The sequence below is a fragment of the Rhododendron vialii genome, chromosome 3a (assembly GCF_030253575.1).
Source record: "Rhododendron vialii isolate Sample 1 chromosome 3a, ASM3025357v1".
Classification (NCBI taxonomy): domain Eukaryota; kingdom Viridiplantae; phylum Streptophyta; class Magnoliopsida; order Ericales; family Ericaceae; genus Rhododendron; species Rhododendron vialii.
Window position 1 is genome coordinate 33,178,015 of NC_080559.1, and position 22,501 is coordinate 33,200,515.

A 22,501-nucleotide genomic window follows, 5' to 3' on the forward strand; every position below is an offset into this window, starting at 1 on the left:
GGATTTGTTGGGCAATGGGCATTTAGTAAGATTTTGAAACTAGTGACTTTTCCAAATGGTAGGATTTTGGGAGCGCTATTGGCTGACTGTAGAGTTCATGGGAACCAAAAAATGAGGGGAATATGTAGCAAAATGGCTCTTATATTTGGAACGTAAAAATGGTGGCTAGCTATTACACTCAGTAAAGTTCAAGCTGTTGCTGAGAGGTGGGATAGAGTTGAAGAAGTACGGAGAGTAGCCAAAGTGGAGCTGCATTGAAGCCTAATGATCAATCCATGGGTTTGTTTCTATAAATCAATTGCACCTTCAAATTCTTGAAAACTATGAGCCTATTATATATATGTAGGAATGAAATTACATCAAAGAAAAAAAATGAATGCTCCCAACGTATAGTTGAAATTCACTTGTGGCGCCCAACAAAATGAGAGAAAATTGAATGCGCCCGGGGCATGATTTAATTGCGCCTGAGGCACATTAAAAAAGGATAGAAAATGTGAATGCGCCCGAGCACAACTTAAATGCGTCTGAGGCACATGCGATGCAGCAAATATTTTAAATTTGTTTTTTTAACTGAGTTTTTCTAGTCTGAATTGGAGCGAGACTAAAAGAAGGCAATCCTTCAGACATTATAACGATTTTTAAACCATAAGAGAGGCACAAGAAGCCCATACAAAGTGACTCCAAGGGTTGTTCTAGCATAAGAGTGCTCATTGAGTGGACTCGTGTAGCGTGTCGAGGATCAAAATCAAACACTCGCACACGAATTGGGAGAAAACTTAACTATTATTGGATCATACGCAATAACATTACAAAAAAAAGACTCTCCATAGAAGCACTCCTTTGAGCTCGACTCCGTCTGGTTATCTCCCTCCCTCACCACAAATCTCGCCTAGGGTGAATCCTGGTGATGAAACGGTTTTTGATTATTTAATGAAGTGTGGAGAGCCCAATGAACGAGTACCGTAGAACTAGGGATATGTGCGTCAAACGGAACTTAGAATATGTAAATGGGTGTGAAAACGAAATTTAGCCTTTGTTGCTCCAATGGTCTTTGAATCGGTCTCCCTTCGAGAAAATACTAGTACTAGTACTTCTCAATTACACAGATCTGCATATGTCAAAGCCAACTAATTTGGTTCTAGACCCGAAGGAGCAGAAACATTTGAACTTGGTTTGGTTGGGGTGCGCCAAGCCAAGGCAATAGTGCAACACCAAGCCAATGCATTAGAGGCCGCAGTAGCAAGCTACTGTAGTGGGCCCTCCCCTCAAAAAATTATGAATTTAATAAATAGTGAACCGATAGCCCACATATTAGATATTAAACTACTAAGAACCGATACTACACTTGATCTTTGCCAGAAGGCTTGTCTTCTTTTCTCTTAGGCTGCCTATTTTATAGTCAAGTTTTCTGTCCTCGTTTTTCTGCTTAGTTGATATAGGAAACAAACCCCAAAGTAACAAACTGGGTTTTGCTGCTTTTGCACATATTTTGGTTGGTTTGTGCAGCCGGTTCGACTCAGTTGTTTGAAGCCTCTGAGCACCTGGTGAGTCCTTGTGTCCACCTCCATCATTGGCTAAACAATCATTTGGTTATCACATTTTGGGCTTTATTCTAACCAAAGCTATTGCATCGTTTGCCCAAATGATGTCCTCTCTGATCTCATCCGTATTCCGATCGAAGATGGAAGTTTCATTTACATTGTAACTGCTGAATCTATTGAGTTTGAGATTGCTTGGATTAAAAAAAAACCCCCTCTAAATTAGCCCGTCAGATATCTAAATTAGCCCTCTAAATTGCTCAATAATGAGTTCAATATGCAGCTCTGTATTGCTTAGAATGTGATTGAGTTCGTTCTAGCTTCAGGAAGTCTTTGCTACCCCTTGAGATCCATTTGTTCTACTTTTTAGTCCTGTAATTCCTCTCTTCTTTCTGTTTGGTTTGGACCTTCTCTAGTACATGGTAGGTTTTTGTGTTGGACTCTCAAGGGTATCCAATATCCCCCTGGTCCATGTTTTTTAGTTTGTTTTTTCTCAATGAAAAGCAACTTACCAAAACAAACTTGTACTAAAGCTCATTGAGTGGACTCGTGTAGCGCGTCAAGGATCAAAGTCACACACGAATTGAGAGAAAACTTAACTATTATTGGATCATATGCAATAAAATTACAAAAAAAAAAAAGACGCTCCAGAGGATCACTACTTTGAGCTCAACTCCCTCTGGTTATGTCTCACCCTCACCACAAATCTCGTCTTGGGTGAATTCTGATGATGAAACGGTTTTTGATGATTTAATGAAGCGTGGAGAGCCCAATAAACAAGTACCATAGAACTAGGTATGTGTGCGTCAAACGTAACTTAGAATGTTTAAATGGGCGTGCAAACGGACATTAGCCTTTGTCTCTCCAATGATCTTTGAATCGGTCTCCCTTCTACCAACTTTTCATAAATAATAAAATTTCATTATTTTAATTGGTCATTTCCATCGTCTTTTCATACAGCTAAAACCTTATTTATCATTATATAATTGGTCTTAATCCGATTTAAAATAAAAACGATACGAGCGTTTTATTGAAAGAATTTGTTTTTCGACCAATTGAGGGAAAAATGGTCATGTATTTTGATGTAAAAATTATATTTCATTGGAACCAATTAGGTAGGAAATTAGATTGGACAAGCCTTCTAACGGTTCAATCCACGACCAAATTGGAGTTCGGGAATGTCTGGGGCAAGTCCACAAAGTTAGAATTGTTTGCAAGGTTCAGGATGCGCCCGTGGCGCATTTTAATGTGCCTGGGCGCAAAAGAGTGCGCCTGAGGCGCATTGTAATGCTGCATAACATGTTAAACTTTGCGGACTTGCCCCGGACGCTCTCAGACTCCAATTTTCGCGTGGTTTGAACCGTTAGAAAGCTTGTCCAATTTACTTTCTAGCCAAAGTAGTTTGGATAAAAAAACCATTTGTATATCTAATGAAGTGACCATTTTACCCTCGATGGGTTAAAATAGGATTCGTTCCGACAAAATGCGTGTATGTTTCTCATTTTAAATTGGATCAAGACCCATAATATATAAATAAATAATGTTTTTAAAGTACTAAAAGATGGCGGGATCAAACTATAAATGGGAGTTGAGCATATAGTTTCACTTTCCCCACATTGAACCATGCGATATTCTTGCTTGCGATTGGTATTTTTTTTGGAAGCATCAATCTGAACGATACATTGTTTGGCAACAACTATAAATGTGTTTTGAATCAGAATGATGGATTTCTATGTGAAATGTTGGTGCATTGGTATGCCTCTTGGCTGTTTTATGAAAAACTGGATGTCTTTTTCAGTAGTTAATTACATCAAAAAAGAAAAACGTATTGAATGCTCCCAAGGCGCAATTCATATGCGCCTGAGGCGCATTACAGAAAGGGAAAAAATAGGATGTGCCCAGGGAGCAATTCAATTGCGCCTAAGACACATTACAAAAAAGAAGAAATTCTGGGTGCGCCCAACCGAGCCGCGACTTAAATGTGCCTTACGAAAAGCATGCAAATTAATCAGGATGCAAGCCCTTGGCGCAAATCAAATATGCCCAAGGCGCATGTGATGCAAATTATCTTTGACTGGTTCGTTTTAGTCCTGGTTGGCTTGAGACTATGAAAGGCCAGCCTTTAAACATTAATTAGTGTAAGGATTTTTCAAGCACAAGAGACGCACAAGAAGCCTGTGCGAAGGGTTTCCAAGAGTTCCATCCATGAAGATTTCATTGAACATAGACTTATGGTGTTAGATATTTGCCCATGAACTAGACAGTGGCATCTTTCTTGTTGTTCCTATTTTGGCTCCGGCGTTTACGAAATCTTGATTCTGTCCTTGCTGGTACCCGTATGCAAATAGAAAGATTCAAACTTGTCTTGTTTTCTTGCATTGTCCAAATGAATTAAAAACAAGGGAAGAAGAGAACTTTTATCGATGAGATATATAATAATAATAAGTGCAATAAAGAAGAAGAACTTACGTCGTGTGATTTTGAAAGAAGTTGGGTTTTGCCCAGAATTGAATGACAATTTTCTTCCTGCAAAATTTTCTGCTGCTGCAATAATCTTTCTCCATTGCATTGATTCTTCCTGGTTTTGGTCATCTAGGGAAGAAGAAGAAGAAAGAATTACACTTGGCCACAAATAATTCCTTATGGCTGCAAATTAGGCATGTGCTAAAAACCCGGCCACCTGCGGACCCGGCCCGGCCCGAAGGGTCTCAGGCGGGGTCGAATAAGTGGTTTGGACTGGTGTGGGTTCAATTTCTGTTAAAAATCAGATTTCGGTTTGGATTACGGGCCTAAAATATTTGTTACTCGACATGTCGGGTTGGCTTCGGGGTCAAACCCGACCCGTGCACACCCCTACCGCAAATTATTGAAAGCGTGATTACTACGCACGATTCTATTGTGTTTTACATGCTTCTTGGCCATTTAGAATTACACTTGGCCGCAAACAATAACTCTTGGCCGCGTCAAATTACTCGTGCCCGCACATGATTGAAAGCGTGATTACTACGCATGATTCTCTTGTATTTTACATGCTTCTTAGACACATTTAATTACACTTGGCCGCTTTGAATTACTCGTGGACGTTTTTAATTAAACTTGGCCGCGGGGAATTATATTCTCTTGTGTTTTACAAGCTTCTTGCCCACATTGAATTACACTAGGCCACTTTGAATTACTCGTGACCGCTTCTAATCACACTTGGCCACGTTGAATTACATTCTCTTGTGTTTTACATGCTTTTTGGTCATATTGAATTACACTTGGTTGCTTCGAATTACTTGGGGACGCGTCGAATTATACTTGGCCTTGTCAAATTACACTCTCTTGTGTTTTATACATGCTTCTTGGCTGTGTCAAAGTACACTTGGCCACGTTGAATTAGACTTGGCCGTGTCAAATTATTTGTGGCCGCAAACATATTTGTAATCGTGTTCATCAGTCACGCTTTTGTACTAAAACTCCCGCCACAAACTGGCCAACTTTTTTCAATTGAAACTCTCTCTCTCTCTGCCTTTCAAAAAAAACTCTCTCTCTTTTTCTCTCTCTCTCTCTCTCCTCGTTTTTCTGCTTAGTTGATGTGGGAAACAAACCCCAAAGTAACAAACTGGGTTTTGCTGCTTTTGCACATCTTTTGCTTGGTTTGTGCCGTCAGTTCGACTGGATTGTTTGAAGCTTCTAAGCACCTAGTGAGTCCTTGTGTCCACCAATTACAATGTAACTGTTGAGTCTATTGAGTATCAGATTAATTGCTTGGGATTAAAAAAAAAAAACCCCCTCTAAATTATCCATTAGATATCTAAATTAGCCCTCTAAATTGCCCAATAATGAGTTCAATACGTAGCTCTATACAACTTAGAATGTAATTGAGTTGGTTCTAGTTTCAGGAAGTCTTTGCTACCCCTGGATTTCCCTTTGTTATGCTTTTTAGCCCTGTAATTCCTCTCTTTTATTTGTTTTGGTTTGGACCTTGTCTTGTACATGGCAGGTTTTTGTGTTGGACACTCAAGGGTATCCAATATCTCCTTGGTCCATGTTTTTTAGTTTGTTTTTTTCTCAATGAAAAGCAACTTACCAAAACAAACTTGTACTAAAGCTTATTGAGTGGACTCATGTAGCGCGTCGAGGATCAAAACCAAACACTCACACACTAATTGAGAGAAAACTTAACTATTATTGGATCATACGCAATAAAATTACAAAAAAAAGGACTCTCCAGAGGAGCACTCCTTTGAGCTCGACTCCCTCTGGTTATCTCTCACCCTCATCACAAATCTGGCCTTGGGTGAATCCTGATGATGAAACGGTTTTTGATTATTTAATGAAGAGTGTAGAGCCCAATCAACATTGTGGACACTCTTACAGAATGAACGAGTACCATAGAACTAGGGATGTGTGAGTCAAACGGAACTTAGAATGTGTAAATGGGCGTGAAAATGAACTTTAGCCTTTGTCGCTCCAATGATCTTTAAATCAGTCTCCCTTCAACCAACATTTCATAAATAAAATTTCATTATTTTAATTGGTCGTTTCAATCATCTTTTAATATAGTTAAATCCTTATTTATCATTATATAATTGGTCTTAATCTAATTTAAAATAAAAACGATACGAGCATTTTATTGAAAGAATTTGTTTTTTGACCGATTGAGGGTAAAATGGTCATGTATTTTGATGTAAAAATTATTTTTCATTGGAACCAATTTGGTTGGAAATTAGACTGGACAAGCCTTCTAACGGTTCAATCCACGAGCAAATTGGAGTTCGGGAGTGTCTGGGGCAAGTCCGCAAGTCCGCAAAGTTGGACTTGTTTGCAATGTTCAGGATGCGCCCGGCCATTCCACTTTGTAACTCAGGGTTGATTACAGTTTTGGGATGCACATACACATGAGACACGACGAAAATTACAATACGAATTGTTGATAAGGCGGATGATTAGTTGTGCATGTACTTTGATTTTTATCATCATGTCCGAGGGAAGTGCAAATGAACTCTCATTTGGGAATCATAGCCAAACAAAGTTGGACCTTGTGTGGTTTGGGCGGAGGTTTTGTGTGACTCATGGAAATGAAGCTCGTTACCGCTAAACTTTATAAATTCCCTTCTATGATATAATAAGTATTTACTAGCTAGTCTATAACACATGTCAGAAGCTTTTAACAACAGCAGAGAAGAGTCTGTGCTTCATTGCTAGAACATAATTAACGTACCTTTGATTCCATTGATTGGACACAGTCTGGATTTCAAGCAGCAGTTCTTTTGCTAGGATAGCTACCACTACAACAATACTGCCTCACAAATTCACACCTAAAACAAACGATGCAGCTCAACGATCGAGTAAAACACTCCCAATGTGAGCAGTAACGCACCAGTACTTAGCAGTTGTGAAGAACAAGAAAGTCAGCTCTTGAATCATATACTTTAGTCTTTTCTGGTGTTTAAAACTTGATAAAAGGCTGTTAACATGTGCAAACTTGAAAAGAGCTAAAAACCTAATATCGACTCTATGACACCTGAAAATAAAGCAACATGGCTGTTGCTTCAGATAAAGCATACTCCATGCCCCAACAACACTCAAAAGTCAAAGCCCATAGCATATTATAAGCCTAATTCCGCTATCCCCTAAAGAGAAAAGAAAAAGACAAGCAGAAGAAAAACATAGACGCACATACACGCACAGAACGAGACTGTGGAATTGAAAAAAAGTTAATGCATGCTATCAATTGTTGTGTTGGGCCAGTTCATACGGAGCTTTGCCCTTGCTTTAATTGGGCCATTGCTAGTGGATGGCGGGATTGATTCCCCACATTAGTCGGTTCATTAGGGCCGGATACCGGGTAATAAAAATAACTACTAAAAAAGGTAAAAGAAGTATTTGATCTCACCATAAGTTTTTCAGCTTCTTCATGCTTTCCATTCAATCGAAGTTGCAAGCTTTTGCGGCCAATTGGTAACTCAATCGCTCGTTAAAGTTGATCCAAAAAAAAAAATCCCTCGTTAACAACTGTAAAAGATGCACTAGGTGCTAACTCTAACTCTACTTTTCTCTCTGTTTGGAGAGCCAACAGAACCGCCAGGTTCATCATCCTTCTGACGAGTAACTTCATTCATAAAGCTTCCATCATTTGCAAACTCATTTAAGCTTGACAATGCACTAGAGATAAGGCCGAAATCCTTCTGCTTGCCCCAAGATAGAGAATCATGAAGTTTAGGCACTTTCATCTCCGAACGACAACAAGATATATCCCGCGCGCAGGCTTTGTATGTCAGTATTTTGGATATAAATTACAATATGCAAGTTAAAAAGAAGACAATATCATTGTACCCCCAAAAAGAAAAACAAAGAATATCATCTTACTTGAAAAAATAACCAAGATTAGATGACTATGCTAAACAAAATGAGACACACTTGGCCAATGTATAAGCCAAAGTTTTTAGCAGTATAACTTCATTAAGATCTAAGTACCTTGCCAGGTATCTTTTCATTGTGATTCTCTACAACTGTTTGGTGTTCCCTTGTTAAGCCCCTCTTTCTATTGTTTATGGCATGGAGGTGAGCACGAGATGAAGCAGCTGTATGAGATGCCACAGAAACGGCTAGCTGACCCATTGATCCCCATCGCTCTTCCACAACCTATACAATTTAAATGGATGGCATAAAATTGGTAAATGCTTAGATATCCTAACTTTTAAGTCCAAAATATACAAGATCTTACCTCCTTAAAATTCCATCCTTCGCGGGCCACCTGCTCTTGAGAATGCTTCAAGGCTTTTAATCTCCAGCTGACACCCCCATCTCCAACAACAGAAGAAGACATATGTTGGTCACCCCCGCCTTTTTCCCGTCTTTAACTTCTGGATAACCAGATCCATTATTCTCCAAATATGGATTCAATTCTCTGGGATGTTCACTCTTTATCTGCTCCAATAAGCAAAATTTGTGTAAGTCACAAAGAATCAGCGTGTGCTCTAGTATGGGAAGCAGCAGAAGACAAAAGAAAAGGCTGGTCTGAATAGGATAGAGTCATAGACGTCTCCGGGATGATCAAAGTAGCCCCCCTCACCTTCCTAACCAATGAGATCTGCAGCAAAATAAAACTCAAAGGCGAAGTAGACAAATTCTCCATCCTCCTAAAACATCAAAAGCTATGATATTTTCTCCTCCATCCAGTTTCCAGTAGGATAGGTATGGCAATTCGCCGAAGGCATTCCTTCAAGTGCAATCATAGAGCAAAATTCTGGATGAACAAGGAGGCTTTACAACAAAGTTGATGGAGAGGGCATACCTCCTCAGCCTGAGGTTCCTCTAGTTGATTTGAAGTTGTTGCAGGTTCTTTCTCAATGTTGTCTTTCGGTCTAAGCATCCACTCTAATCCCATTTTCTTTCTCACATTATTGTACTTTCTACAATACGTATATGAAATTTGTGCCTGTCAAGCAAAAACACAATGCGGAATAAGGAAATGGGACATCTTTAGTTCTTTTAGCTTTGTATCAGTTTTATCAACACTAACCTGACCCAGACACCAAACAGATATTTCCCTCCATTTTGTTCACTAAATCAAAGATCCACCAAGCTGTTAATCCAAACACCAAACAAAGGAAGCGAAGCCAACAATGCAATATTCATATCCTAGTACCCAGAGACGGAATCAAAGGTTGCCACACACACACACACGAATTTTAATAGCATAGGTGGCGATTCCAATGGTCTTGTAGGAGTTAATAGGCAAGGGTATGAGAAAGTCTATGGTGGTTTTGGGTTTGGTGACCAGAATTAAGCTAGTAGAAGTATTTTGGACTACAGTGTTTTTGATCTTATAGTTGTGAACGCTTTTTCTAAGAAGAGAGAGGAACACCTAATTACCGTTAAGAGCGGGTCTAGTAGAAGTTAGATAGATTACTTTTTGTTAGAGACACTCAACATTTATTATGCGAAGATTGCAAGATTATTCCCGGAGAGTGTCTAGCTACTGCCACAACATAGACTTATGGTGTTAGATATTTGCCCACAAACTAGACGGTGGCATCTTTCTTCTTGTTCCTATTTTGGCCCCCGTGTTTACAAAATCTTGATTTTGTCCATGCTGGTACCCGTATGCAAACAGAAAGATTCAAACTTGTCTTGTTCTCTTGCATTGTCCAAATGAATTAAAAACAAGGGAAGAAGAACTTACGTCGTGTGATTTTGAAAGAAGTTGGGTTTTGCCCAGAACTGAACGACAATTTTCTTCCTGCAAAATTTTTTGCTGCTGCAATAATCTTTCTCTGTTGCGTTGATTCATTCTGATTTTGGTCATCTAGGGAAGAAGAAGAAGATGAAAGAATAACACTGGGCCGCAAACAATTACTTATGGCTGCAAATTATTGAAAGCGTGATTACTACGCATGATTCTATTGTGTTTTACATGCATCTTGGCCGCAGAGAATTACACTTAGCCGAAAACAATTACTCTTGGCCGCGTCTAATTACTCATGGCTGCACATTATTGAAAGCGTGATTACTACGCATGATTCTCTTGTATTGTACATGCTTCTTAGCCGCGTTGAATTACACTTGGCCTCTTCAAATTACTCGTGGATGTGTATAATTACACTTGGCCGTGTCGAATTACCTTCTCTTATGTTTTACAAGTTTCTTGGACGCTTTGAATTATACTTGGCCGCTTTGAATTACTCATGACCGCTTCTAATTACACTTGGCTGCGTTGAATTACATTCTCTTGTGTTTTACATCCTTCTTGGCCGCATTGAATTATATTTGGCCGCTTCAAATTACTCATGGACGCATCGAATTACATTCTCTTGTGTTTTACATGCTTTTTGGCCACGTTGAATTACACTTGGTCGCTTCAAATTAATTACTTGTGGACACGCCGAATGAACCTTGTGGACATGCTTACAGAATGAACGAGTACCATAGAACTAGCTAGGATGTGTGCGTCGAACGGAACTTAGAATGTTGAAATGGGCGTGAAAACGAACTTTAGCCTTTGCCGCTCCAATGATCTTTGAATCGGTCTCCCTTCGACCGACTTTTCATAAATAAAATTTTATTATTTTAATTTGTCGTTTCCATCATCTTTTAGTATAGTTAAAACCTTATTTATCACTATATAATTGGTCTTGATCCTATTTAAAATAAAAATGATACGAGCGTTTTATTGAAAGAATTTGTTTTTCGACCAATTGAGGGTAAAATTTTTTTTGAAGAGAATTGAGGGTAAAATGGTCATGTAATTTGATGTAAAAATTATTTTTCATTGTAACCAATTTGGTAGGAAATTAGATTTGACAAGCCTTCTAACGGTTCAATCCACGACCAAATTGGAGTTCGGGAGTGTTTGGGGCAAGTCTGCAAAGTTGGACTTGTTTGCAATGTTCAGGATGCGCCTGAGGCACAATTTTTGCTGCATAACATGTTAAACTTTGCGGACTTGCCCCGGACACTCCCGAACTCCAATTTTGGCTTGGTTTGAATCGTTAGAAAGCTTGTCCAATTTACTTTCTAGCCCATGTAGTTTGGATAAAAAATCATTTGTATATCTAATGAAGTGACTATTTTACCCTTGATGGGTAAAAATATGATTTGTTCCGGCAAAACGCGCGTCTGTTTCTCATTTTAAATTGGATCAAGACCCATTATATATCAATAAATAGTGTTTTCAAAGTACTAAAAGATGGCGGGATCCAACCGTGAATGGGAGTTGAACATATAGTTCCCTTTCCCCACATTGAACCAAGCAATATTCTTGCTTGCAATTGGTATTTTTTTTGGAAGCATCAATCTGAATGATACATTGTTTGGGAACAACTATAAATGTGTTTTGAATCAGAATGATGGATTTCTATGTGAAATGTTGGTGTATTGGTATGCCTCTTGGTTGTTTTATGAAAAACTGAATGTCTATTTCATTAGTTCATTACATCAAAAAAGAAAAACGTACTGAAAGCTCCCAAGGCGCAATTCATATGCGCCTGAGGCGCATTACAGAAAGGGACAAAATTGGATGTGCCTAGGGAGCAATTCAATTGCGCCTGGGACACATTACAAAAAAGAAGAATTTCTGGGTGCGCCCAGCTGGGCCGTGACCTAAATGTGCCTTACGAAAAGAGTGCAAATTAATCAGGATGCACGCCCTTGGCGCAATTCAAATACGCCCGAGGCGCATGTGATGCAATTTTTTTTTTGATTGGTTCGTTTTAGTCTTGGTTGGCTGGAGACTATAAAAGGCCTGCCTTTAAACATTAATTAGTGTAAGGATTTTTCAAGAAAAGGTGACGCACAAGAAGCCCGTGCGAAGGGTTTTCAAGAGTTCCATCCATGAAGATTTCATTGACCAACTTAAATCGATCTCCAATCAAATCACTTCACTGAGACATTCATACAGAATGTAAAATTACTCATCATCAAATTTCTCATCAATGGCGGCATTCTTTGTTGGTTATGCTTTCGTTACAAGAAAATCAGTTAACTAGCTAAAGGCCTATTCAATTAAAATGCAAGTTTTCATTATCTTGATTTCTTGGTACATTTCAAGACAGGATATTGTGGAAGTTGATAATTGTTTTAACAAACTGCAAGGTGAAGTAAGGCCTAGCAGTGGGACATTGACCTTGCGTATCTCAGCTTCTGGGAAGAATGTTAATCTTTTTCAAGGCAAAATGTCTGATTTTGCTATTGGAAATGGACTTCATCACAGTGTTTTCCAAACTTCATTGTTGGATTTTTATGCAAAGTTTGGGGACATGGAGAACAACATTACTTGGAGTGCTATTATATCAGGTCTTGTTGGTGGAGAGGTGATATAATATGACCATGGATAGGTTTTGAAGCCCTGCAATATTGTCGTCAAATGGCGGAAGAAGGAATGGAGCCGAATAGTATGACCTTTTTGAGCCTATTATCTGCTTGTAGCCACTCTTGCCATCTTGGTGAAGGCTGTAGAGTCAGTATTTTTGCCTTGAAATAGAGATTCGGAATGGGAAGCTCAACGAGGATTTGTTGGGCTGGTCGTGGAATGGGCATTTGGTATGATTCTGAAACTAGTGACTTTTCCATGTGGTAGGATTTAAGGAGCGCTATTGGTAGCCTGTAGAGTTCATGGGAACCAAAAAATAGGAGAATATGTAGCAAAATGGCTCTTATATTTGGAACCTAAAAATGCTGGTGAGCTACTACACTTAGTAAAGTTCAAGCAGTTGCTGAAAGGTGGGATAGATTTGGAGAAGTACGGGGAGTAGCTGAGGTAGAGCTGCGTTGAAGCCTAATGATCAATCCATGGGTTTTTTTTTTCTGGAAATCTCTCGCACCTTCAAATTCCTTAAATCTATGAGCCATGGGATGTTATATGTTGGAATGAAATTACAATAGAAAAAAAAACTGAATACTCCCAACGTGCAGTTGAAATTTGCTAGAGGTGCCCTACAGAATGAGAGAAAATAGAATGCGCCTGAGGCACATTACAAAAGGAAAATTAATTTAATAAGGAATGAGCCGATGGCCCACATAGCAGATATTAAACTATTAAGAATAGATACTACACTTGATCTTAGCCAAAAGGCCGAGAAAGTTTGTCTTATCTTCTCTTGGGCTGCTTATTTTATAGTCAAGTAATCCCTCCTCTTTTCTCTGCTTAGTCATCGTTGGAAACAAACCCCAAAGTAACAAACCGGGTTTTGCTACTTTTGCACATTTCTGCTTGGTTTGTGCCTTCAGTTCGACTCGGTTGTTTGAAGCCTCTGAGCAACTAGTGAGTCCTTGTGTCCACCAATTACATTGTAACTGCTTAATTTATTGAGTATCCGATTGCTTGGGATAAAAAAAAAAAATACCCCTCTAAATTGCCCTATAATGAGTTCAATACGCAACTGTGTATAGCTTAGATTGTGATTGAGTTGGTTCTAGCTTCACGAAGTCATTGCTACCCCTGGAGTTCCCTTTGTTACACTTTTTAGCCCTATAATTCCTCTCTTCTTTCTGTTTTGGTTTGGACCTTGTGTTGTACATGGCATTTTTTGTGGTTGACTCTCAAGGGTATCCAATATCCCCTTGGTCCAAGTTTTTTAGTTTGTTTTTTCTCAATGAAAAGCAACTTACCAAACAAACTTGTACTAAAGCTCATTGAGTGGACTCCTGTAGTGCGTCGAGGATCAAAACCAAACACTCACACACGAATTGAGAGAAAACTTAACTATTATTGGATCAAATGCAATAATATTACAAAAAAGAAAAGAAAAAAAGAGATTCTCCAGAGGAGCACTCCTTTGAGCTCGATTCCCTTTGGTTATCTCTCACCCTCACCATAAATCTCGCCTTGGGTAAATCCTTATGATGAAACGGTTTTTAATTATTTAATAAAGTGTGGAGAGCCCAATGAACCTTGTGGACACTCTTACAGAATGACCGAGTACCATAGAACTAGGGATGTGCGCGTCGAACGGAACTTAAAATGTGTAAATGGGCGTGAAAACGAACTTTAGCCATTGTCGCTCCAATGATCTTTAAATTGGTCTCCCTTCGACCAACTTTTAAAAAATAAAATTTTATTATTTTAATTGGTCATTTCGATCATCTTTTAATACAGTTAAAACCTTATTTATCATTATATAATTGGTCTTAATCTGATTTAAAATAAAAAGGATACTAGCGTTTTATTGAAAGAATTTGTTTTTCGACCAATTGAGGGTAAAATGGTCATGTGTTTTGAAGAAAAAATTATATTTCATTGGAACCAATTTGGTAGGAAATTAGATTGGACAAGCCTTCTAACGGTTCAATGCACGACCAAATTGGAGTTCGAGAGTGTTTGGGGTAAGTCCGCAAAGTTGGACTTGTTTGCAATGTTCAGGATGCGCCCGGGGCGCATTGTAATGCGCCTGGACGCAAAAGAGTGCGCCAGAGGCGCAATTTTTGCTGCATAACATGTTAAACTTTGCGGACTTGCCCCGGACACTCCCGAACTCCAATTTTTGCGTGGTTTGAACCGTTAGAAAGCTTGTCCAATTTACTTTCTAGCCCAAGTAGTTTGGATAAAAAATCATTTGTATATCTAATGAAGTTACCATTTTACCCTCAATGGGTCAAAATATGATTCGTTCTGGCAAAACACGTTTTTGTTTCTCATTTTAAATTGGATCAAGATCCATTGTATATCAATAAATAGTGTTTTTAAAGTACGAAAATATGGCCGGATCCCACCATAAATGGGGGTTGAACATATAGTTTCACTTTCCCCACATTGAACCAAGCGATATTCTTGCTTGCGATTGGTATTTTTTTTGGAAGCATCAATCTGAACGATACATTGTTTGGCAACAACTATAAATGTGTTGTGAATCAGAATGATGGATTTCTATGTGAAATGTTGGTGCATTGGTATGCCACTTGGCTATTTTATGAAAAACGGAATGTCTATTTCAGTAGTTAGTTACATCAAAGAAGAAAAACGTATTGAATGCTCCCAAGGCGCAATTAATATGCGCCTGAGGCGCATTTCAGAATGGGAAAAAATAGGATGTGCCCAGGGAGCAATTCAATTGCGCCTGAGACACATTACAAAAAAGAAGAAATTCTGGGTGCGCCCAGCCAGCCATGACTTAAATGTGCCTTACGAAAAGAGTGCAAATTAGTCAGGATGCAAGCCCTTGGTGCATTTCAAATACGCCCGAGGCGCATGTGATTAAATTTTTTTTTGACTGGTTCGTTTTAGTCCCGGTTGGTTGAGACTATAAAAGGCCAGCCTCTAAACATTAATTAGTGTAGGATTTTTCAAGCAAAAGAGATGCACAAGAAGCCAGTGCGAAGGGTTTCCAAGAGTTCCATCCATGAAGATTTCATTGAACATAGACTTATGGTGTTAGATATTTGCCCTTGAACTAGACGGTGGCATTTTTCTTGTTGTTCCTATTTCGGCTCCCGCGTTTACGAAATCTTGATTCTATCCTTGCTGGTACCCGTATGCAAACAAAAAATATTCAAACTTGTCTTGTTTTCTTGCTTTGTCAAAATGAATTACAAACATGGGAAGAAGAGAACTTTAATCGATGAGATATATAATAATAATAATAATAATGTTAAGTGCAATAAAGAAGAACTTACGTCGTGTGATTTTGAAAGAAGAAGTTGGGTTTTGCCCAGAACTGAACGAAAATTTTCTTCCTGCAAAATTTTCTGCTGCTGCAATAATCTTTCTCCGTTGTGTTGATTCTTCTTGGTTTTGGACATCTAGGGAAGAAGAAGAAGATGAAAGAATTACACTTGGCCGCAAACAATTCCTTATGGCCGCAAATTAGGCATGTGCTAAAAACCCGGCAACCCGCGTATAGAAATTCACAGAAAAGAAGGAAAATCAAGAGAATCACAAAGTAACACAAGAACCCTAGAACTCATTCAAGAACCGAATCATATTTTCTCTCTCATCTGTTTTTCCCACTTAGTCTGTTACAAATGACCACAGAAACAATATATACCACTCAAGTGGTTCTCCACCGACTTACAACTACCAATCACACTTAGCCAGCTAAGCTCAAATCAAATCTAACTAACTAACAATCTAATTACTGTTACATCACTAATTACATCACTAAATTCAGTTACATACACGTGCAATTAGTGACCCTTGCTGACAGCCCCTCGCAAACTCATAGGTGTGTCAACCACCATGAGTTTGCTCTTCAAGAACTGAAAACGATCAGCGGAGAGTGCCTTGGTAAAAATATCAGCAGTTTGAGCTTGTGACCCAATGTGTTGAATAGAAATCAGTTTGCTCAAAACCTTTTCTCTGATAAAGTGATAGTCGACTTCTACATGTTTAGTTCGAGCATGAAATATTGGATTTGAAGCTAATGCAATTGCAGACTGATTGTCACACCAAATAATATGAGGCAGAGTTGAAGTGATACCCAAATCAAGAAGTAACTGGTGAATCCAAGTCACATCAGCTGCAGTGTGAGCAAGAGCTCGGTACTCAGCTTCAGTAGAAGAACGAGCTACGGTGGGTTGCTTTTTAGCACTCCAGGAAATCAGATTTGATCCTAAATAAACACAAAATCCAGTTGTAGATCTTCTATCTGTGTCATCCCCTGCCCAATCGGCATCTGAGTAGGCTGTGAGATGCAAAGAACTAGGGACAAAATACAGTCCTTGATGAATGCTTCCTTTCAAGTATCGAAGAATTCGTTTAACACCAATAAAATGACTAAGCCTAGGATCATGCATATGTTGACAAGCAACATTGACAGCAAATGCAATCTCTGGCCTAGTCAATGTAAGATATTGTAAGGACCCTACAATCTTTCTGTACCAATGAGGATCTGGCATAGGCAAATCAGGATCAATCAAAGAAGGTTTGACAGAAGAAGGAGATGAGCTTGGTTTACAATCGTACATACCAGCTTTAACCAACAAGTCCTGAGCATATTTGGTTTGAGATAAAAGTAAGTTCTGACCATGTTGAAACATCTCAATACCAAGAAAATAACTAAGAGTACCCAAATCTTTGAGCGCAAATCTTTGACTGAGAACACTGATAAGATCTTGAATATACGTAGCATCATCACCAGTTATTAAAATATCATCAACATAGACAAGAATGAGAGTAATACCATGAGCTGCTGTAGAAATAAAGAGAGATGAATCTGCTTTACTAGCATGAAACCCTTGAGTGAGAAGAAAGCTAGAAAACATGGAGAACCAAGCTCTGGGGGGCTGCCTAAGCCCATACAATGCCTTATTCAATTTGCACACATAATTTGGATGAGCAGAATCCTTGTACCCCAGAGGTTGTCTCATATAGACTTCTTCCTCAATAACACCATGCAAAAATGCATTAGACACATCCAGTTGACGAATGGACCATTGGTTATGAACAGCTAATGAAAGAACAACCCTGATTGTAGGCTGTTTAATTACAGGACTAAAAGTTTCTGAAAAATCAATGCCTTCATACTGTTGATTCCCATTAGCAACAAGTCTGGCCTTGTACCTAGCCACACTGCCATCAGAATGCCTTTTGATTTTGTAAATCCATTGACATCCTATTATGTTTGCATTCGATGGGGGGGAAACAAGAGTCCAAGTCCTTTGTTTCTTCAAAGCTGCATATTCCTCGGCCATAGCATGCTGCCAAACAGAGTGTTTGATAGCCTCGGAAAAATGTGTGGGCTCCTCATTTGGTTCAAAGACAGAACTAACATTGTGATCAGATACAGGTGTGTCTACTACAGCAAAACCATAATAAGATTGTGGTTTTGAAATGCCATTTTTAGATCGTGTCATCATTTGATGAGAAGGTGCAGAAGGTGCAGAAGGTTAAACTACAACAGAAGAGGATAAAGGAATAGTTGTAAAAGGATCAGAGGTGGAAGAAGAAGAAGAATTGGATTGATTAGAACAAGGAAAGGGATGTGAAATATCAGAAACAGGAGAATATGCAGGAACAGGAGAAGAAGAAACTTCAGGAACATGAGAACTATTAGAAACAAATTCAGAAGAAATAGGAACTGAGATGTGAATATCACTAAAATCAGTGAGAGAAATCTGGAAATTTGAAGGAGAGGGCTTAGGTGTGTTGATACAAGGTTGAGTGACAAGAGTAGAATAAGTAAACTCATTTTCAACAAACCTAACATGTCTTGAAGTATACACTTTAGACGTAACAGGATCAAGACATCTATAACCTTTTGTGGCAGGACAATAACCAAGAAAAATGCAATGAATAGATTTTGGAGTGAGTTTGTTTTGAGCATAAGGCTTAAGCCAAGGAAAACAACTACAACCAAAAGGTTTCAAGGCTGTATAATCAGGTGAGGATTTGAACAAAAGACAATATGGAACTTGAAACTGCAAGGCTGTATGTGGTAATCTATTAGCTAGGTACTGCAGTAGTTAGAGCCTCAAGCCAAAATTTATTAGGAAGATTAGATTGTAACAACAAAGCAATAGTTGTCTCAATGAGATGCCTATGTTTCCTTTCAACGACACCATTTTGTTCTGGTGTATGAGGACATGTTGTTTGATGAATAACACCATTGTGCAAGAACAAGGCTAGCAGAAAATGATTTACAAATTCTCCCCCATTATCACTTCTAACAGTTTTAATAGTGGTATGGAATTGAGTAGAAACATAAGCTTTGAAATGAGCTATGGTATGTTTTACTTCAGACTTGTAATGAAGAGGAAATAACCAAGAATACCTTGTAAAATCATCAATCATGAGGAGATAATATCGAAAACCTTTATGAGAAGGAATGGGGGATGGACCCCACACATCCATATGAACAAGCTCAAAAGGAAAAGAAGTTTGAGTCTGAGACAAAGAAAAGGGAAGCTTATGACTCTTAGCCATTTGACAAGCAACACAATTTACATTTCCAGATTTTGAAATTGGTAAATGAAACTGCTTTATTAAAGACTGAAATAAAGGTGTACTTGGATGACCAAGTTTATTGTGCCAAAGCACGGTGGAATCAGTTGTAGTAAGAAAAGCTGTAGAAGAAGAACCAGTAGTGGAATGACCAGTGGGGATTGAACTTTTAAAGGAGTTCAGAAGAGGATACAGGCCCTTGCTGCAAGGCCCCTTGTAGAGAATTTGATGTGACTCCTTGTCCTGAATGACAAGGCCATTGGAATCAAAAATAAGTATACAGTTATTGTCTTGTGAAAACTGATGAACGGAAAGAAGATTATGAGTAATGGCAGGTGTATGAAGAATGTGAGACAATCTAAACTGAGCTTGAGATGTAGATAACACACCTGATCCAGTATGAGTAACCTGTAGATGAGAACCATTTCCAACTTGAACACCACCAAGCATAGAAGTGGTTTGAGGATATGCAATATTCTGTAAAGTGTTGGTGATGTGTGATGTTGCTCCACTGTCAAAATACCATGGATTGCCTGAAGAATCACCCGTGGAAAATCCCAATCCTTGGTGTCCAGAATTCATCATAGGGTCAGAAAAACCAGAAGGCATTGTAGATGAGCTAGCTGCATTAGCATCTGATGGAGAAAGAACTCCACCAGAGTAACCAGCAAAATTAGCCTGAGCATAAGGTGGAGGACCAGCCTGAGCATAAGTAGGAGGACCAGACTGTGGATAGTTGCCAAAAGCACCAGGTGGAATAGAGAACTGGGGTGCTGAAGTATAAGCTCTTGATAACTGAAAAGAAGCAGGCCTGTTGTGTGAAGGCAGACCATTGGGACGAAATGTTGATGGATACTGTACAGAGTTCATGATGTTAAAGGGAGAGCCATGCCACTGTGACGACCAAGCAGAATTTGAGGAAAACGGAGACTGCCAAGGAAAATTTGATGGAAATGAGTAATCATTGGGAGCAACTTGCCCTTTATAGTAGCAGTATTGTGTAATGTGATTTGTCTTTCCACAAATACCACAGGGATCCCTGGGAAATCTAGAACCTCTTCCCCCTCTGCCTCTATCAAAACTCCGTTGCTGAGGTTGAAAGAATTGTGATTGGGGGAAGAACTGTGACTGAGGAAATTGTGATGGTTGAGGAAATTGTGGTGGAGGTAAAAACTGAGAAGAAGACACAAATTGTGGTAAGGCTGGAGTACTAGAGGTAGATGCAGCAAGATTAGGAACTGAAGGTGATGACATAGGCGTTGGCATAGGGTTTGGATTTGTGACAACCAAAGCAGAATTTGTGTCAACAGTTTCGGTAGAACCATCAGACATTTGAATATCCTCACCACTAAGCATAGTGACCAATTCATCAAAACTCAAAGCTGTATTACCACTGGTTCTGATTCCCGTTTTAAAACCATTGAACACAGGAGGTAAACCATGTAAGGTGTGGAACACAAGATCCGCATCAGATAAAGGATTTCCAGCAGCAGCTAATTTTTGAGCATAAGTCTTAATGGTGTCAATATAAGATTCCATGGTGGAAGTTTTGGTAAGACTGTAGAGTTTGCTTCGTAACTCATGTACATGGGCTCGTGACAGAGAATTATAACGAGAAATTCACAGAAAAGAAGGAAAATCAAGAGAATCACAAAGTAACACAAGAACCCTAGAACTCATTCAAGAACCGAATCATATTTTCTCTCTCATCTGTTTTTCCCACTTAGTCACAAATGACCACAGAAACAATATATACCACTCAAGTGGTTCTCCACCGACTTACAACTACCAATCACACTTAGCCAGCTAAGCTCAAATCAAATCTAACTAACTAACAATCTAATTACTGTTACATCACTAATTACGTCACTAAATTCAGTTACATACACGTGCTATTAGTGACCCTTGCTGACACCGCAGACCCGACCCGACCCGACCCGACCCGACCCAAAGGGTCTCGGGCAGGGTCGAACATGTGGTTCGGACGGGTACGGGTTCAATTTCTATTAAAAATCAGATTTCGGTTCGGGGTTCGGATTGGTGTGTTTCTTACCCGACCTGACCAATCCATAAAGATCTATTCAGTTTTTGGTCGGAGCCGACCTGACCCGTGCACACCCCTACTGCAAATTATTGAAAACGTGATTACTACGCATGATTCTATTGTGTTTTACATGCTTCTTGGCCGCTTTGAATTACTCGTGGACGCGTCGAATTACATTCTCTTGTGTTTTACATGTTTTTTGGCCACGTTGAACTACAATTGGTCGCTTCGAATTACTTGGGGACGCGTCGAATTACACTTGGCCGCGTCAAATTACATTCTCTTGTGTTTTATACATGCTTCTTGGCCGCGTCAAAGTACACTTGGCCACGTTGAATTAGACTTGGCCGCGTTTAATTACTCGTGGCCGCAAACATTTGTGTAATCATATTCATCAGTCACGCTTTTGTACAAAAACTCCCAGCCACAAACTGGCCAACTTTTTTCAATTGAAACTCTCTTTGCCTTTCAGAAAAACTCTCGGTCTCTCTCTCTCTCTCTCACACACACACATTTGTAAGGTTTGAAGTGTGTTTTGTGGATTGTGAAATTCCTTCTCCACGTGTTTTCTTTTCTTTTCTGTTTTTTATGCGAAGATATGGAAGTTTAATCTAGGAATCTGTTGGATTGAACTCCATTATCAAATAAACGAGAAGAGAATGTATTGTACTATGCGTTTACTTAATTTTCTTCCTCAATGAATATATTTTTATGGTACGTACGGATGTTGTTTTCTACTACTCCTAGCTTATTGGAATTATTAGGTTAGACGGAGGCGTTTGGAACTCCAATATTGGACATGGGGACCCTACTGCTGGCTTAGGAGCACAGCAGGATCTGTTCCCTCGAAATAGGTTTCATTTTGAAATCTGAAAATTTAAATCCAAACTGTTTATATAGGAAATCATGAGAGAAAATAAGATGCGCCCGGGGCACATTACAAGAATAGAGAAAATGTGGATGCGCCTGGGGCGCTTTTGAATTTTTTCTGAGGCTCATGTGATGCAACAAATATTCTTGATTTGTGTTTTACTGAGCTTTTCTAGTCCGAATTGGTAGGAGACTAAAAAAAGGCAATTCTTTAAAAATTATAAGGATTGTTAAAGCATAAGAGAGGCACAAGAAGCCCGAACGAAGTGATTCCAAGAGTTGTTCAAGCATAAGAGAAGCACAAGAAGCCAGTATATATAGGAAGGGATTCCAAGAGTTCCATCCATGAAGATGTGGACTTATTGAACAACTTGGATCGATCTCCAACCGAAAGTAACCGAATTACTTCACCAAGGATCTCATATAGTAGATTGTAAAATTACAAATTGAGAGTGTGAGGATTGAGTGCGCAAGTACAGTGTAAGAATTGAGAGCGGGAGCGTAAGACATTAATTTGAAGGAGTTAATTAAAACTAGATCAACTGATTGATGATCCGCTTTAATAGGGAAAGAGACTAACCCTGTAATTAAACAGAGAAAGAGAAAATACTAGTACTTCTAATCTACACAGATCTGCATATATCAAGCCAACAAATTTAGTAGCAGAAACATTTGAACTTGGTTTGG

The 22,501-nt window shown here is 39.0% G+C and overlaps 1 non-coding gene and 2 pseudogenes across 1 annotated transcript; all 3 read right to left on the minus strand.

Annotated features, from left to right (window-relative positions):
- Positions 1 to 1,177: 1,177 nt before the first annotated feature.
- LOC131321532 (U2 spliceosomal RNA) lies at positions 1,178 to 1,366 on the minus strand. The gene has a single exon (XR_009198571.1). It is a non-coding gene; the product is annotated as a U2 spliceosomal RNA (small nuclear RNA).
- Positions 1,367 to 7,307: 5,941 nt separating this feature from the next.
- Positions 7,308 to 10,317, minus strand: LOC131321353 (uncharacterized; annotated as a pseudogene).
- Positions 10,318 to 12,949: 2,632 nt separating this feature from the next.
- On the minus strand, positions 12,950 to 13,110 carry LOC131321538 (U2 spliceosomal RNA; annotated as a pseudogene).
- Positions 13,111 to 22,501: the final 9,391 nt, after the last annotated feature.